Source organism: Ranitomeya imitator, chromosome 2 (genome assembly GCF_032444005.1).
Source record: "Ranitomeya imitator isolate aRanImi1 chromosome 2, aRanImi1.pri, whole genome shotgun sequence".
Taxonomy (NCBI): domain Eukaryota; kingdom Metazoa; phylum Chordata; class Amphibia; order Anura; family Dendrobatidae; genus Ranitomeya; species Ranitomeya imitator.
The window spans coordinates 322,673,495-322,692,789 of record NC_091283.1 but is presented as its reverse complement, the minus strand read 5'-3'; the positions used below and the strand labels follow the sequence as shown (position 1 = coordinate 322,692,789).

General features: G+C 48.1%; 1 protein-coding gene across 1 annotated transcript in view; it reads left to right on the top strand.

The window, feature by feature from the left end:
• Positions 1-505: 505 nt before the first annotated feature.
• LOC138663503 (oocyte zinc finger protein XlCOF7.1-like) overlaps positions 506-19,295 on the top strand; it is a 55,789-nt gene continuing 36,999 nt past the window's right edge. Inside the window, exon 1 of the mRNA XM_069749738.1 lies at positions 506-573. The gene's annotated coding sequence lies outside the window, so the exon portion shown is untranslated. The remainder of the gene's footprint in view (positions 574-19,295) is intronic.

The following is a 19,295-nucleotide window of genomic DNA, read 5'->3' as shown; positions in this document are numbered from 1 at the left end:
GGATAGTGAACGAGAGGCAAGGAGTCAGGGTGCTGGTAATATGGTAAGATGCAGGAAGCTGGTCAGAGAAAAAAGAGTACGTGTGCGTCCAGCAGGAGGGAGGCGTCATGGGTAGTCGGGTTGAAATAGCAGCCAGACAGGAAGTGTGGTGGTGTGGGAGGGAGCAAATGCGGGATACGAGAGGGAGGCTAGGAGCGCACGCTGTGTGGGACGCGGTGGATGGTGGAGCGCAGCGCTGTGTGTTCGCGCATGCGCAGGAGGCAAGTGGCGTCTGTGCATAATGGGGAGCAGGCCGGAACGCAGTGAAGGGCGGGCGCGTGCGCACTGAGTGTTGGAGCGCAGCGCTGTGGTCGTGCATGCGTAGGCGGCGGTATATAGTGGGGGAACTGCCGGGATGGACTGAAGGGCGGGCGCGTGCGCACTGGAGAGGAGAGTTGTAAGGCGCCTGCGCAGAGCGCGCTTACACTGCGGGTGCGCGATGACGTCATATCATCGCGCACCTGCTGTGTGACCGGGCGGGCAGACTGCAACTGCTGAGACCGGAGGCTGGAGCAGCGCGGGGCAAGAGAAAAGGTGAGTAGAGTCAGTGTTTTTTTTTTTTTTTTTAATTATTACATGGCATGGCTGCATTACATTCTATGGGGGCTGTGCTGTATTACATTCTATGGGGGCTGTGCTGTATTACATTCTATGGGGGCTGTGCTGTATTACATTCTGTGGGGCTGTGCTGTATTACATTCTATGGGAGCTGTGCTGTATTACATTCTATGGGGTCTGTGCTGTATTACATTCTATAGGGGCTGTGCTGTATTACATTCTATGGGGCTGTGCTGTATTACATTCTATGGGGCTGTGCTGTATTACATTCTATGGGGCTGTGCTGTATTACATTCTATGGGGTCTGTGCTGTATTACATTCTATAGGGGCTGTGCTGTATTACATTCTATGGGGGCTGTGCTGCATTACATTCTATGGGGGCTGTGCTGCATTACATTCTATGGGGGCTGTGCTGCATTACATTCTATGGGAGCTGTGCTGTATTACATTCTATGGGGCTGTGCTGTATTACATTCTATGGGGTCTGTGCTGTATTACATTCTATAGGGGCTGTGCTGTATTACATTCTATGGGGGCTGTGCTGTATTATGTTCTATGGGGGCTGTGCTGTATTACATTCTATGGGAAAGTGCTGTATTACATTCTATGGGAAAGTGCTGTATTACATTCTATGGGGGCTGTGCTGTATTACATTCTATGGGAAAGTGCTGTATTACATTCTATGGGAGCTGTGCTGTATTACATTCTAGGAGGGCTGTGCTGTATTACATTCTATGGGGGCTGTGCTGTATTACATTCTATGGGGGCTGTGCTGTATTACATTCTATGGGAAAGTGCTGTATTACATTCTATGGGAGCTGTGCTGTATTACATTCTAGGAGGGCTGTGCTGTATTACATTCTATGGGGGCTGTGCTGTATTACATTCTAGGAGGGCTGTGCTGTATTACATTCTATGGGGGCTGTGCTGCATTACATTCTATGGGGGCTGTGCTGCATTACATTCTATGGGGGCTGTGCTGCATTACATTCTATGGGGGCTGTGCTGCATTACATTCTATGGGGGCTGTGCTGCATTACATTCTATGGGAGCTGTGCTGTATTACATTCTATGGGGGTTGTGCTGTATTACATTCTATGGGGGTTGTGCTGTATTACATTCTATGGGGGCTGTGCTGTATTACATTCTATGGGGGCTGTGCTGCATTACATTCTATGGGAGCTGTGCTGTATTACATTCTATGGGGGTTGTGCTGTATTACATTCTATGGGGGTTGTGCTGTATTACATTCTATGGGGGCTGTGCTGCATTACATTCTATGGGGGCTGTGCTGCATTACATTCTATGGGGGCTGTGCTGCATTACATTCTATGGGAGCTGTGCTGTATTACATTCTATGGGGGTTGTGCTGTATTACATTCTATGGGGGTTGTGCTGTATTACATTCTATGGGGGTTGTGCTGTATTACATTCTATGGGGGCTGTGCTGTATTACATTCTATGGGAAAGTGCTGTATTACATTCTATGGGAGCTGTGCTGTATTACATTCTATGGGGGCTGTGCTGTATTACATTCTATGGGGGCTGTGCTGTATTACATTCTATGGGAGCTGTGCTGCATTACATTCTATGAGGGCTGTGCTGCATTACATTCTATGGGGGCTGTGCTGTATTACATTCTATGGGGCTGTGCTGCATTACATTCTATGGGGGCTGTGCTGCATTACATTCTATGGGGGCTGTGCTGCATTACATTCTATGGGGGCTGTGCTGCATTACATTCTATGGGGGCTGTGCTGCATTACATTCTATGGGGGCTGTGCTGCATTACATTCTATGGGGGCTGTGCTGCATTACATTCTATGGGGCTGTGCTGCATTACATTCTATGGGGCTGTGCTGCATTACATTCTATGGGGCTGTGCTGTATTACATTCTATGGGGGCTGTGCTGTATTACATTCTATGGGGCTGTGCTGTATTACATTCTATGGGGGCTGTGCTGTATTACATTCTATGGGAGCTTGTTTGTAAGCTTGCGAGCAGGGCCCTCATTCCTCCTGGTATCTGTTTTGAACTGTATTTCTGTTATGCTGTAATGTCTATTGTCTCTGCAAGTCCCCTCTATAATTTGTAAAGCGCTGCGGAATATGTTGGCGCTATATAAATAAAAATTACTATTATTATTATGATGGCTGTGCTGCATTACATTCTATGGGAGCTGTGCTGCATTACATTCTATGGGAGCTGTGCTGCATTACATTCTATGGGGAAGTGCTGTATTACATTCTATAGGGGCTGTGCTGTATTACATTCTATGGGGGCTGTGCTGTATTACATTATATGGGGCTGTGCTGTATTACATTCTATGGTGGCTGTGCTGTACTACATTTACATTCTATGGGAGCTGTGCTGCATTACATTCTATGGGGCTGTGCTGTATTACATTCTATTGGGGCTGTGCTGCATTACATTCTATGGGGGCTGTGCTGTATTACATTCTATAGGGGCTGTGCTGTATTACATTCTATGGGGGCTGTGCTGTATTACATTCTATAGGGGCTGTGCCGTATTATATTCTATGGGAGCTGTGCTGTATTACATTCTATGGGACCTGTGCTGTATTACATTCTATGGGAGCTGTGCTGTATTACATTCTAGGAGGGCTGTGCTGTATTACATTCTATGGGAGCTGTGCTGTATTACATTCTATGGGGGCTGTGCTGCATTACATTCTATGGGGGCTGTGCTGCATTACATTCTATGGGGGCTGTGCTGCATTACATTCTATGGGGGCTGTGCTGCATTACATTCTATGGGGGCTGTGCTGCATTACATTCTATGGGGAAGTGCTGTATTACATTCTATGGGGAAGTGCTGTATTACATTCTATGGGGAAGTGCTGTATTACATTCTATGGGGAAGTGCTGTATTACATTCTATGGGGAAGTGCTGTATTACATTCTATGGGGAAGTGCTGTATTACATTCTATGGGGGCTGTGCTGTATTACATTCTATGGGGGCTGTGCTGCATTACATTCTATGGGGGCTGTGCTGCATTACATTCTATGGGGGCTGTGCTGCATTACATTCTATGGGGGCTGTGCTGCATTACATTCTATGGGGGCTGTGCTGCATTACATTCTATGGGGGCTGTGCTGCATTACATTCTATGGGGGCTGTGCTGTATTACATTCTATGGGGAAGTGCTGTATTACATTCTATGGGGGCTGTGCTGTATTACATTCTATGGGGGCTGTGCTGCATTACATTCTATGGGGGCTGTGCTGCATTACATTCTATGGGGGCTGTGCTGCATTACATTCTATGGGGGCTGTGCTGCATTACATTCTATGGGGGCTGTGCTGCATTACATTCTATGGGAGCTGTGCTGTATTACATTCTAGGAGGGCTGTGCTGTATTACATTCTAGGAGGGCTGTGCTGCATTACATTCCATGGGGGCTGTGCTGCATTACATTCCATGGGGGCTGTGCTGCATTACATTCCATGGGGGCTGTGCTGCATTACATTCCATGGGGGCTGTGCTGCATTACATTCCATGGGGGCTGTGCTGCATTACATTCCATGGGGGCTGTGCTGCATTACATTCCATGGGGGCTGTGCTGCATTACATTCCATGGGGGCTGTGCTGCATTACATTCCATGGGGGCTGTGCTGCATTACATTCCATGGGGGCTGTGCTGCATTACATTCCATGGGGGCTGTGCTGCATTACATTCCATGGGGGCTGTGCTGCATTACATTCCATGGGGGCTGTGCTGCATTACATTCCATGGGGGCTGTGCTGCATTACATTCCATGGGGGCTGTGCTGTATTACATTCCATGGGGGCTGTGCTGTATTACATTCTATGGGGACTGAGCTGTAATGCTGGATACAGCTGTAATTATGTTCTATAGTCGTGTTACACTCCCCTCACTTCTTGTAACCTACAAGTGTACAAAGATATTATACAGTCACCATGCGACAAGTGGGCCTGTGTAACTTCAAATGCCAGGGCTGAATTTTAGTCCCAGTCCGGCCCTGGTGCCAAGGAATGAGGGAGCCCATGGAGATGCCCGACGCGTATCGCCACCGCAAGGTGGCTTCATCAGGGGCTGAGAATGTACACTGCCTTGTATCCTTAAATACAACAATAATGAAGGAATCATATATAACAGCTGCGGCGATTACCTTGTAGTTTGGATCATGCTTGCATAAGATTTCCGGGACGCCGAGAATCCCGCACTAAAGATGACGCCGCTGTATGAGAGCAAAGCACTTTCTGGTTTCGGAGTGCAGTGTAATGCGCATGATCAGTGATGTAAGAGGCTGCGGCTGCGCAGAAAAGACTATCCGCCGCCAAGAGAATACACACCGCTGCCATAATGTTTAACGGCGCATGATCCTACTAATACATACTGCGGCTGCGCATATAAAGTCGTCCATGGTTGATAACGATGTGAGGGAAATTCACATCGAAAAGAAAATCTACAGGACCCAGACCCAATCTGTGCTATAATATAAATACCGTGGCCCAGCATAGTTAGAAATATCGGTGGAGCGAGTACAAGGGTCCAATGTAAAAGTCATAATAGAATGCAATACTGCACCCTGCTGTTGGTATCAAAGGCATGGATACTATAATATATACATACCGTATTACCTACCGAACAGCTCTAGACCCTAAAAAAGTGTTCCGGGTCTAGGTACATCGCTGCACATGTTGGATAATAGTACAACTATAGTTTGAGCAGACACATTTATAATGGGCACGACTCTCGAATATGAGCCTCGTCTGCCCACAGATGACTGGCCATTGCCTGTAGGGCAAAAGACACTGTAGGTAGCCATAATGACCGTATCACATGTTTTTACCGATAGGTAGTACGTGTCAGACATGAGGTCTGCTGACAGACTTATCAAGCAACAGTATTTATTGATCAAGGTATCCTATGTAGTTATTGCTACCGATAATAAGGTCCCACTGGGTCCCACTTATGATACAACAAACCGCGCTTGCAGTGCTTTATCAATCCAGGACGTAATTCGGTGCGCATAATCAGTCTCTTGGAGAGGAACTGTAACCATGAAAGATAACCGGTCACATTTGAAATTATCGAGCCAATTCAAAATCGAGCCGCGTACGCACATACTGATCCAATCTTTGACAAGGTATAAGCCTTAGTAGAAGGGATGAATAAACAGATATCCCAAAATCAAAAGCGTAGCAAAGCGACCCATTAAAAGGACAGCCAAATATCTGATCAAACAATGTCATCAGTTTATTGAAAGTCACCAATATTGACGATGTTTACCAGTAGATATAGAAGTCGACGCACATAGCTACCCAATTCAGGACTAGTCCAAATTTGGAGCCAGTCCGTAAAGTAGAAAAGGTATCGATTGGATGGCCCTCAGAAAAATACCCATTGGATGAACCTCAATAGATCCAGATAGAATCCAGCAAAACATACTGTAATATATATTGAGTACGGAAATCCGTGGATAGGTGTCAGTCCTGGAAAAAGACATAGAAGAGAAGTCTAGCAGTAAAGGGAGGTACCACGGGATCCAAATGGATACCTGGACCTCCGATCTCCACGAGTCCCTTACGAAGGAAAGAAAAAACAAAAAACAAAAAAAACAAAGCATAGATGCAGAGACCATGTACCCAGCCCAAGCAATGGAATATAGGAAAGAATGACAATACTCCCCAGAAAGAGAGTATCCTGTGCTGATCATAGAAAGTCACCCAAATAGGGTGCCATGATAACCAGAGCTGCAAAGAATAATGAAATATAAAAATGAAAACATTAATACACATAACATACGTAAAGAAACGAACACACTAGAATGAAAGCCTTGCGAACAGGTTCAATAACCCCGGAAAAATATGGCAAGACCTCAGGTGAATGCCTGGGGGTCAGACACACCCCTCAGGCACCACAATCTCCACGGGCTCAAAAAAAAAAAAAAAAAAGGGATAGGGGTAATGGTTATTATGTGCCCACACTGCTTTTTATCTTCAACACCCATTAATATCTTGATACAGAATTACACATTACAGATGACACTTCAATGCAAAACGTCCACTTTCACTGGAGGATAGTCCAACAAGGTTTAATACGGAAGACCACTCATTTAATATCCAGTGTAGGAGACCTTCGAAGTGTATTATTCTGTATCACATCAGAGGAATGAATCATCTTCCCACTCAAATCAAAGAAGCAGCGAGAAAGTCCAGTTCAAAAATCTGCAAAAAAACAAGAAAAAACAGCAGATCAAAATTCAATGGTTTAAGAGTATCAGACTTGTTTATAAAAGCCAGTGAAGAGCAAGTCCTCATTGAGTCCCTCGGGTGAAGGACTATGAAGATTGTAGATCCACTTGGATTCATGTCTTAATAGTTCGCGGGTAATATCACCACCCCTGATATTAGACTATTGATTCCAAGCCCAAAACCCTCAGGCTCGCACTGGAAGCATTGTGGACCAATAAGAAATGAGCTGCCACTGGCGTTAAAGTTGTACCCTAAGCCTGATCAATAGTGTTGAGCGATACCTTCCGATATCGGAAAGTATCGGTATCGGATTGGATCGGCCGATATTCAAAAAATATTGGATATCGCCGATACCCGATCCCAATACAAGTCAATGGGACCAAAATATCGGAATTAAAATAAACCCTTTCTTTCCTTGTAGGTTCATTCTACATGAAGGAAAACAACTAAGAATAATGCAGGATGTATTTGGGGAGGTGGCGGAGACATTAAAGGCATAGAGGTTTAGCCCAATCAAATAGAATAGCAGGAATTTTTTTTTTTTTTAAAGACGTTCGGAGTTACAAAGATATTGACTATGTAAGTTTTTTTTATTTTGTCAGATATTGATGTTTCACTATTCCACGCCCTTCCCCTTCTTTTTTTTTTTACTTTTCCCACACTTTCATCTTCATCATCATCATCAGCATCTTTGACATCAACTTCTTCTTCACCTTATTCATCTTCTTCATCTTCTACATTTTTTTTTAATTACATTATTCATATTCATTTTCTTCAACTATTATTATTCTTCCTATTCTACTTCTTCATCATATTCTCATTTGTGACAGGCATTCCCGTAGTTGTTATCTATAAAAGTTTGAAGATTACACCTTCCGTTCTGCCAGTCACAAAAGTTACATTTGTCCGCGTTCAGTTTGGCCTGCAGCATCAGGCTTTATCCAGGGGCACCACGAGGAGGAACGGACTCACCCCCATACACTGCTTAGTCTTCTTCTGCATATAATTTAGATAATATCTTTTTCTCTGATATTAAGTGTTAAGCTTAATGTTCTTCTGCTCTTTGTTCTGCAGCCTCTTGTTCTTCTGCTTCTCGGTCTTCCATGTCGTCGTCTCCAGGGTCGTCGTCTCCGCCGTCGTCGTCATCGGGGTGGTCTTCAGGGTCCTCGTCTTCAGGGTCCTCGTCTCCAGGGTCGTCGTCATCTCAGTGGTTGTCGTCTCTGGTGTCGTCGTCATCTTAGGGGTGGTCTTCCGGGTCGTCGTCTTTAGGGTCTGGAACTTTAAAATGTAGCAGAAGGTACAAGAAGGCTGAGAAAATGCTGAGAACCAGCTGATGGAACTGGAACTCGGATGGCTACCCGAAGGTTCAAGAGCCAATGGAGCTACCGAGGACCAGCTGAGGTTACTGGAACCCGGTTACTAAGGAGGTACCCGTGCTAAAAAGCACTACCAAGGACTGCCTGACGTTGGCGGAACTCGGATACCCAGAAGGAGGCACCTAAGCCAAAGGCTCTGCCCAGAACCAGCTGACGTTACTGGAACCAGGATGGGGAGCACAAGGTACAAGAGCAAAAGACACTGCCGAGAACCAGCTGACGGTACTGGAACCCGGATGGGTAGCCGAAGGTCCAAGAGCCAATGGAACTACCGAGGACCAGCTGACGTTACTGGAACCCGGTTACTAAGCAGGAGGTACCCGTGCCTGAAAGCACTACCAAGGACCACCTGACGTTGGTGGAACTCGGATACCCAGAAGGAGGCACCTAAGCCAAAGGCTCTGCCCGGAACCAGCTGATGGTACTGGAACCAGGATGGGGAGCAGAAGGTACAAGAGCAAAAGACACTGCCGAGAACCAGCTGACGGTACTGGAACCCGAATGCGTTGCCCAAGTGTTCAAGAGCCAATGGCACCGAGGACCAGCTGACGGTGCTGGAACCCGGTTACAAAGCTGTAGGTACCCGCGCTTAAAAGCACTACCAAGGACCGCCTGGCGTTGGCGGAACTCGGATACCCAGAAGGAGGCACCTAAGCCAAAGGCTCTGCCCGGAACCAGCTGACGGTGCTGGAACCAGGATGTGGACCAGAAGGTCCACAGGAGAGGAGAGAACAGCTAGGCCGCGAGGCTGCCGCAGTTACCGAACACCAACAGTCCTACAGGGGGAGCTTGGCCTACTGGCACTACAGAACCAGCCTTGATTGCCAATTCCCGCAGCCCACATAGGAAGCTCCTAAACTGGAGGCACCATGGAGTTGGCTAACCCGACCGCAACACGACGTGGCAACGCATAGGGGTCTAAGTGACCTTGACACTACCCCTAACCAGCTGACGGTGCTGGACCCAGGCTGGGCAGGAGGGAGTACCCGTGACAAAGACACTGCCGAGAACCAGCTGACGGTGCTGGAACCCGGATGCGTTGCCCAAGTGTGCAAGAGCCAATGGTACCGAGGACCAGCTGACGGTGCTGGAACCCGGTTACTAAGCTGTAGGTACCCGCGCTTAAAAGCACTACCAAGGACCGCCTGGCGTTGGCGGAACTCGGATACCCAGAAGGAGGCACCTAAGCCAAAGGCTCTGCCCGGAACCAGCTGACGGTGCTGGAACCAGGATGTGGACCAGAAGGCCCACAGGAGAGGAGAGAACAGCTAGGCCGCGAGGCTGCCGCAGTTACCGAACACCAACAGTCCTACAGGGGGAGCTTGGCCTACTGGCACTACAGAACCAGCCTTGATTGCCAATTCCCGCAGCCCACATAGGAAGCTCCTAAACTGGAGGCACCATGGAGTTGGCTAACCCGGCCGCAACACGACGGGACAACGTATAGGCGTGTAAGTGACCTTGACACTACCCGGAACCAGCAGACGGTGCTGGAACCAGGCTGGGCAGGAGGGAGTACCCATGACAAAGACACTGCCGAGAACCAGCTGACGGTGCTGGCACTCGGATGCTTTGCCTATCAAACATTGTCTTCCTAGAGCCCCAACTAGCGGTGTTGGAGCAAAGGGTAAGCAAGGGGAGCAGAGTGTAGGCCGAAGCCTGCACTGGAGGCAGCTTTGTGTCTGCGTTGCGTTTGCAGGACACGTCGCCGGCTACACAGCGGGGGAACAGCTGGCTTTGCTGAACCCCACTGACACATTGGCTGGTGTTTTTCTCTGTGCATCTAGCACTTCTGGGCAAAAACTGGCGGTGTTAGAGCCCAGGGTCTGCAGGAGGAGCAGAGTGTAGGCCGAAGCCTAATTGAACCAATTTCAAAGGTAACCTTTAACCCACCCTCAGGTGTTACAATTTAGAAGAGCCACACCTTGTGCAGCAGTAATGCTACACAAGAGAAAGGTTGCTCTTTAAATTTTGCTCATTGCACACGCTGAATGAAACAGGTACACAATTTAGCACAGTTAAACTGTATTAGAGGCGTGACTTGTCTTTTTAAGGAGACGCAGCACAGGTGTCCAAAATAACGCCTTGGTGCTGGGCGCATCCTCCTGAGCGTCGTTATTTGCTGTACAGGAGTCTGCGCTCTTGTGTTAGCCCTTGGCCATGCCCTGTTAGCGCTGCCCGTCTTCTGACCTCATTTCATGTTGGCCGGTGCGGTTAACGATGGCCATGAATCCCAGACCCACAGTGTCTTTTCATAAAGTCACACTGCGGGGCTGGGATTCGTGGCCTTGTGCAGTAAATATGTTCGCCGCTCACACATGTCCTTACACCTGCTTCAGACTGGACGACCTCAGCTGATCCCTTATCGCATGCCGCGGCCATGAGGCCGCACAGTCTGGAGAAGGCGGAAGGAGGGGAGTGAAGACAGGCGAAGATATGCACTGCTCGTGCAGATCAATCACACCCTCGCAGTCAAAATATATCAGGCAACGAGGAGCGTTGTGTCGGGCAGGGCGGACGCACAGGCAGCCAACCAATGATGTCAGAAGACGGCCAGCGTTACCAATGGGGGTGCTGCGTGTCATTTAAAAAGGAAAATCACACCTCAGGGACAGTGTAATGGTCTCTAATGAGACACATTTTGTACGTGTTGAGTTCAACGTGGGCAAGGAGAAAAAGTCAGCCACCTTGTACAAATGCAACATTACTGCTGTACAAGGTGGCTGTTATAGATAGAAACATCTATGGTCCCTTTAATTTCAGTTCAGGTGCCTGCGTGGCGTTTGCAGGACACGTTGCCGGCTACATAGCAGGGGAACAGCTGGCGTTGCTGAACCCCACTGACACATTGGCTGGTGTTTTTCTCTGTGCAGCTTGCACTTCCGGGCCCCAACTGGCGGTGTTAGTGCCCAGGGTCACCAGGAGGAGGAGAGGAGCAGAGTGTAGGCCGAAGCCTAATTGAACCAATTTCAAAGGTAACCTTTAACCCACCCTCAGGTGTTACAATGTAGAAGAGCCACACCTTGTGCAGCACTAATGCTACACAAGTGAAAGGTTGCTCTTTAAATTTTGCTCATTGCACACGCAGAATGAAAGACGTACACAATTTTGCCCATTGTACAGTAAAACTGTATTGGAGGCGTGACTTGTCTTTTTAAGGAGACGCAGCACAGGTGTCCAAAAATAACGCCTTGGTGCTGGGCGCAGCCTCCTGAGCGTTGTTATTTGCTGTACAGGAGTCTGCGCTCTTGTTATCCCTTGGCCATGCCCTGTTAGCGCTACCCGTCTTATGACCTCATTTCATGTTGGCTGGTGCGGTTAACGATGGCCATGAATCCCAGACCCACAGTGTCTTTTCATAAAGTCACAGTGCGGGGCTGGGATTCGTGGCCTTGTGCAGTAAATATCTTCGCCGCTCACACATGTCCTTACACCTGATTCAGACTGGGCGGCCTCCGCTGATCCCTTATCGCATGCCGCGGCCATGAGGCCGCACAGTCTAAAGAAGGCGGAAGGAGATGAGTTAAGACAGGCGAACATATGCACTGCACATGCCCATCAATCACACCCTCGCAGTCAAAATATATCAGACGAGGGGCGTTGTGTCGGGCAGGGCGGACGCACAGGCACAGCCAGCCAACCAATGATGTCAGAAGACAGGCAGCGCTACCAAGGGGGGTGCTGCGTGTCATTAAAAAGGAAAGTCACACCTCAGGGACACTGTAATGGTCTCTTATGAGACACATTTTGTACGTGTTGAGTTCAACGTGGGCAAGGAGAAAAAGTCAGCCACCTTGTACAAATGCAACATTACTGCTGTACAAGGTGGCTGTTATACATAGAAACACCTGGGGGGGGGGCAGGTTCCCTTTTAATTTCAGTTCAGGTGCCTGCATGGCGTTTGCAGGACACGATGCCGGCTACACAGCAGGGGAACAGCTGGCGGTGCCGAACCCCACTGACACATTGGCTGGTGTTTTTTCTCTGTGCAGCTAGCATGTCCGGGCAAAAACTGGCGGTGTTAGAGCCCAGGGTCAGCAGGAGGAGGAGAGGAGCATAGTGTAGGCCAAAGCCTGCACTGGTGGCAGCTTTTGTTCTGTTGTGCCAGCGTGGCTTGTGCTGGACACGTTGCAGACTACACAGCAGGGGAACAGCTGGCGTTGCGGAACCCCACTGACACATCAGCGAGTGTTTTTTCTGTGTAGACAACACTTCCAGGTGACAACTGACAGTGTTGAAACCCAGGGAATCAAAGAGGAGCAGAGTGTAGGCCGAAGCCTGCACTGGTGGCAGCTTTTGGTCTGTTGTGCCAGTGTGGCTTGTGCTGGACACGTTGCCGGCTACACAGCAGGGGAACAGCTGGCGTTCCTGAACCCCACTGACACAATGGCGGGTGTTTTTCTCTGTGCAGCCAGCACTTCTGGGCCCCAACTGGCGTAGTTAGAGCCCAGGGTCTGCAGGAGGAGCAGAGTGTAGGCCTAAGCCTAGTAGAACCAATTTCAAAGGTAACCTTTAACCCCCCCTCAGGTGTTGAAAAGTACAAGAGCCACACCTTGTGCAGCATTAATGCTGCACAAGTGAAAGGTTGCTCTATGAATTTTTCTACTTGCACACGCTGAATGAAACACGTACACAATTTTGCCCATTATACAGTCAAACTGTATTGGAGGCGTGACTGACTTGCCTTTTTAAGGAGACGCAGCAGAGGTGTCAAAGTTTACACCTAGGTGGTGGGCGCAGACTCATAAGCGTCGTTATTTGCTGTACAGGAGTCTGCGCTCTTGTGTTATCCCTTGGCAATGCCCTGTTAGCGCTGCTGGTCTTCTGACCTCATTTCATGAATTCAGCAGGAAAAAAGAAAGAAACCAGAACGTATCGTTCCTAATCACGTCTGACCACTTTTAACTAACAACCCAGCATAGCCAGCCACTAGACTCTAAAACTTAACATTTAATATGTATACCTCTAAAATTATGTGTACTTTAAAAACAATTTGGTGCTCATGTTTAAACGTGCACTAGACAAGAAAAAATGGCATGATCTCACCCAATTGCTGTCTCTCTTCTTGTTATAGATTCTTGTGCTTATTGAGAGCACGGCATGGGACGGAGACCAATAGACCTTTTCCAATGGGGGGGAGAAAAAAAAAAAAAAAAAAAGATAGATAAGTGGGGGGGAAGGGTTTGAAGCTATCTTCCCTGTCGTGCCCCGTGTATATAAGACTCCCGCCCTAACAAGGGCAGTCCCCAAGTTTGAGCCTACTTAGTGAAGCCCTTTAGTTAGTATAACCACCCTGGATGATATGTCCTCTTTCTCTTCCCAACGCGTTTCCCTCCCCGTTACGGGGGTTCATCAGGGGAATAAAATGTCCAGGTTAGTGGAGGTATTCTGCAGTGGCAGACATAACCTCATTCAGCGGCGTCCTCCATGTGAGGATAAGGCAGTCCCTGATGAACCCCCGTAACGGGGAGGGAAACGCGTTGGGAAGAGAAAGAGGACATATCATCCAGGGTGGTTATACTAACTAAAGGGCTTCACTAAGTAGGCTCAAACTTGGGGACTGCCCTTTTTAGGGCGGGAGTCTTATACACGGGGCACGACAGGGAAGATAGCTTCAAACCCTTCCCCCCCACCTATCTATATCTTTTTTTTTTTTTTTTTTTTTTTTTCTCCCCCCCCATTGGAAAAGGTCTATTGGTCTCCGTCCCATGCCGTGCTCTCAATAAGCACAAGAATCTATAACAAGAAGAGAGACAGCAATTGGGTGAGATCATGCCATTTTTCGTGTCTAGTGCACGCTTAAACATGAGCACCAAATTGTTTTTAAAGTACACATAATTTTAGAGGTATACATATTAAATGTTAAGTTTTAGAGTCTAGTGGCTGGCTATGCTGGGTTGTGTGTGACCTCATTTCATGTTGACCGTTGCGGTTAGCGATGCCCATGAATCCCAGACCCGCAGTGTCTTTTAAAAAACTCACACTGCGGGCCTTGGAATCATGGCCTTGTGCAGTAAATATGTTCACCGCTCGCACATGTCCTTACACCTGCTTCAGACTGGGCGGCCTCCGCTGATCCCTTATCGCATGGCGCGGCCATGAGGCCGCACAGTCTGAAGAAGGCGGAAGGAGATGAGTCAAGTCAGGCGAATATATGCACTGCACATACAGTCAAAATATATCACACAACGAGGGTCATTGTGTCGGGCAGGGCGGACGCACAGGCACAGCCAGCCAACCAATGATGTCAGAAGATGGGCAGCGCTACCAAGGGGGGTGCTGCGTGTCATTAAAAAGGAAAGTCACACCTCAGGGACAATGTAATGGTCTGTAATGATACACATTTTGTAAGTGTTGCGTTCGACGTGGGCAAGGAGAAAAAGTTAGCCACCTTGTACAAATGCAGCATTACTGCTGTACAAGCTGGCTGTTATACATAGAAACACCTGGGGGGGGCAGGTTCCCTTTTTAATTTCAGTTCAGGTGACTGCATGGCGTGTGCAGGACACGTTGCCGGCTACACAGCAGGGGAACAGCTGGCGGTGCTGAACCCCACTGACACTTTGGCGGGTGATTTTCTCTGTGCAGCTAGCACTTCCGGGCAACAACTGGCGGTGTTAGAGCCCACGGTCAGCAGGAGGAGGAGAGGAGCAGAGTGTAGGCCGAAGCCTGCACTGGTGGCAGCTTTAGATCTGTTGTGCCTGCGTGGCGTTTGCAGGACACGTTGCCGGCTACACAGCAGGGGAACAGCTGGCGGTGCTGAACCCCACTGACACATCAGCGAGTGTTTTTTCTGTGTAGACAACACTTCCAGGTGACAACTGACAGTGTTGAAACCCAGGGCATCAAAGAGGAGCAAAGTGTAGGCCGAAGCCTGCACTGGAGGCAGGAAAATGTCTGTTATTGTGCCAGCGTGTCTTGTGCTGGACACGTTGCCGGCTACACAGCAGAGGAACAGCTGGCGTTGCTGAACCCCACTGACACATTGGCGGGTGTTTTCTCTTCGCCACGACAGCACCCACTGAGAGAGGGGATCCGCCCCTAGGAACAGGAAACCCTACGGAGAGATAAAAGGGGCGGTCCCCCTCGCTCCCACAGTTTGGTTTCCTGTTCCTAAGGGAACCCAATGGAGAAGAGGATATCTAGCCTGGATGCCGCCTGTGCGGTTTACCTGAGAGGACGGCAGGGGCTCCAGTGCTGGAAGCAGCGTCGGGGGTCCTGGCTTCAGTTTCCCCCCTCCGCTGGCAGGCTCCGTGAGGCCAGGGCTCCAGGTCGCATGGGTCACGGGCAGGAGGACGCATCGGGCGAGCCTGCGGCAGAAGATTATACCCGAACTGCGGCGCCGCTGCTGGCGGTAATTGCGGGGGTATTGCTGCCATTTTTTCGCTCCCCTGGACGCCGGATACATGCATCCAGTGTGGGAGCAGAGGAGAGATGACGTCGGGCAGTGCGGCACGAGATCCAAGATGGCCGCGACCCGGAAGTGGTGAGTACTTCCGGGTTCAACAGGAAGAACATGGCGGCCCCCATGTAAAAAGGACGCCGGCGCTGCATTCCGGCATCCAAGATGGATTCACCGAGAGAGCCTGCGGTACCTTTGCTAGAGGTTACCACTGTCGCCCCTCGTAGCCATGCCAGCAGCAGCAGCCGCTCTAGGCAGAGCGGATCGTCCAAAAGAAAGCCACCTGCGCCTGTGTCTCCTCCTCAGCCGGTACCTGATCGGTCAGCTTCTGGGTGAGTGTGCATCTACCCCACTAGCCTGATTATTGTCCCTCTCCCTTTATATAGGCAAAAAGGAAGGAAAAAGCGAAACACAAGCAGTGTGCGTTATGTATCCAGCCCCTTCCGGATAGTTACACTAAAAGGCTATGTGATTCATGTATAAAATCAACGTTACATGAGGAAGCCTCTGTCACGATATGGTATGAAATATCATAAGTAGTTCTCTAGCCTGTGTGGGCTAAGCCCCCCTTCTTGGAGCAACAGTTTGTAGCTGCAAATTCCTGGCTTTCCTTCTCTGAGAGTATGGGGGAAGAGAGGTTTTATTGCTCTGGGGTCGTAAATTCCAGGCTCAGAGGAAAGTCCCTCACCCCTCCCACATTCTCTAGTTCAAACTGGAAAAGTGGCTCCAAGATTCAGGAAAGATTCTTTGTTTAGTTTTTGTTAGATATTAGGCAAACGATTTAAGCTAGAAATACGAAAATATATATTTTTATTCTCACTCGGTGTATCTACACAACCCGCGAAACACGAGCTTCTAACTCCATCTGGTAAAGAAGTAGGGATTTCTCTGGAAATATGTATCCCAGATAGGACATATTTGATCTCATTAGAATGCCCACGTTAATCTGAGATGAATGATGAGTTTGGTCTGACTCTGACATGTTTTGTAGTGAAGTTATAGAAATCAGAGAGAATAGTTTAAAGTTTAGGCAGAATGTAGAGAGAGGAGGGTCTGGATAAGCCAGCCTTTCTGTGATGTCACAGCCTTAATGTTTTAAGTGTCTGGCAGGCTCTGAGGAGTCACTTTCTGCTAGATTTCTTCCTGACTTCTTGTCCTCTCCTGAAGCCAGCAGCATCCCATGGACTGGGATATATGGAAACTGCCCTAGCCTGATTGCCTGCAATGCGTTGAACATGTGAGTGATACTTTTTTCTCATTTAATCCCTGTTTATTTCATAATTACCCTTGTACATATTTGCAATTGTCTCATTTGTAACTTCTTTATAAAATATTTTTTCATAAAGCACTGCCTAATTAATTTCAATGGAATATACTATTATATATTAGTTCGTTCATCCATGCTCTAAACTTACCCAGTCTTCTGAAGTGAAATACGCTACTGTTACTGTTGAGTTGGGTTAGCTTCGGACCCGTTTAATCGAAGCTGGTGGCAGCGAAAGTGTGCAGACTGTTGAGCGATGCTGAAGCGACTGCGGGGTTAATAATTATTGTTCCTGCCTGTGTGGGAGTAGTTATCGCGTCGCTGCAGCGTGCCCAATAGCCAGTACATAGCAGGCAGCCTTTCTGGCGACTAATTACCCAGGGTGCAGTACCTAATCTGACCTGAGAGAAAGGGGGGCGCCAGAGAGCTGCAAGTGTTAAGTGGAACTGTAAGCGGGATATACATAAATCCCTGCAGTTTGTGGTATATTGAAAGCAGTGGGATACCTAGAATAAGCCCCTGCTGTAAGCTAAGAGGTCAATAGCCTTGTGTGTGGTTTTTTTCATCACATCGTGGAGTGGAGGGATAACTAAGATAAGCCCCCTGCACATGTGATAGCCGTCTGTTGGCCTAAAGTCACCTCAATCCGTGACGTAGGGGTGACGGTCACGGTGTGAATCCTGACCCATTGGTGACAGCGGTCAGGGGGAATCGTGACAGCCTCAGTTAAATCAGAGGATATAAGGGCCATGATTAGGGAGGAATTACGAGCCCTACAAAGCATTGACAGAGAGCCACGTATTAAGGAGAAAAGAGGATACGTTTCACCTGTATCCAATCAGGCCTCTGAGTTAGAGGATACAAACTCAGATCGCAGCAGGAGGTATCCTCAGATGAGGATCAGGATACGTGCTTCCCCACAGACAGCATTGACAATCTGGTGAGATCAGTTTGCAATACCATGGGCATAGAAGATCTTAAAGTCCCTAAAACACAGCAAGACATTATGTTTGCTGGCCTATCCGAAAAGAAGAGACCCTCTTTTCCGGTAATAACGGCAGTAAAAAGTTTGATCAAAAAAGAGTGGGAAAGCCAGGGGCAGAGGGGGTTACCACCATCCTCAAAGAGACGCTACCCCTTTAATGATGAAGAATTCACAACATGGTCAAAAGCCCCAAAAGTAGACGCAGCTGTGGCGTCTACATCAAAGAAATCCTTACTGCCTGTAGAGGATTCAGGCTCGTTACAAGATCCTCTAGATCGCAAAGCCGATTTGCTCCTTAAAAGAGCATGGGAGACTTCTGCAGGGGCCTTTAAACCGGCAATCTCAGCCACATGCACCGCAAGATCCATGCTTGTTTGGCTGAGTGACTTGGAAGAAGGGCTGAAAGGAGGTCTCTCTCGAGAGAAATTATTGTCCTCTATACCCCTGATTAGAGGTGCCACAGTCTTTCTAGCGGACTCATCTGCAGACTCTATACGCCTGGCAGCCAAGTCGGCAGGATTAACCAATGCAGCACGTAGGGGCCCTATGGCTTAAGGGCTGGAAAGGTGACCCTCAGACCAAGTCTAAGTTATGCAGCCTCCCATGTCAGGGTGAGTACCTGTTTGGTACCAAACTGGATGAAATCTTAACTAAAGCAGGGGAAAGGAAGAAAGGCTTTCCAAATAGTAATAATTACGTTCCATTTTATAGGAGAGCGTTCCGAAAGGCCGCATTTAATAAAAGGAAGGAGTTTAAGAACCAGGATCGCTGGGCCACAAGAGACACAAAACAAAAGGGTGCGTTCTTTGGGAAGCGCCCTTTCAAGTTTGAAGAAAAACCCCGTTAGGACAGATCTACCTGTGGGAGGCAGATTGTCCTCCTTTGCTAATGAATGGCGGGCCATAACAGCAAATATTTGGGCAAATAACCTTATTGCCTCTGGGTTACAATTAAAATTTTCCCGAGTCCCTCCGGACTCATTTCTATTGACTTCATTAAAATCTCAGTTACAACAAGAGGCATTGGAGCAGGAGGTAATAAATCTAGCTAAGGGAGTCTTGGTGGAGGTTCCATTCCTACAGGAGGGAAAGGGATTCTATTCCCCGTTATTTTTGATTCCAAAACCAGATGGAACATTCAGAACTATTATTAATCTTAAAAAATTAAACATCTACCTAGAAAATCAAACCTTTAAGATGGAATCTATCCGGTCCACCATTAAACTCCTGTTTCCCTATTGCTTTATGACAGTTCTCGACCTTAAAGATGCGTATTACCATCTACCTATTTATGCAGAGCATCAACAATATCTACGGGTAGCGATTGTATTGAATGGGTGTGTCCGACACTTTCAGTATACTGCAATGCCTTTTGGGCTATCTATAGCCCCAAGAGTATTCACTAAACTAATGGCGGAGGTAATGT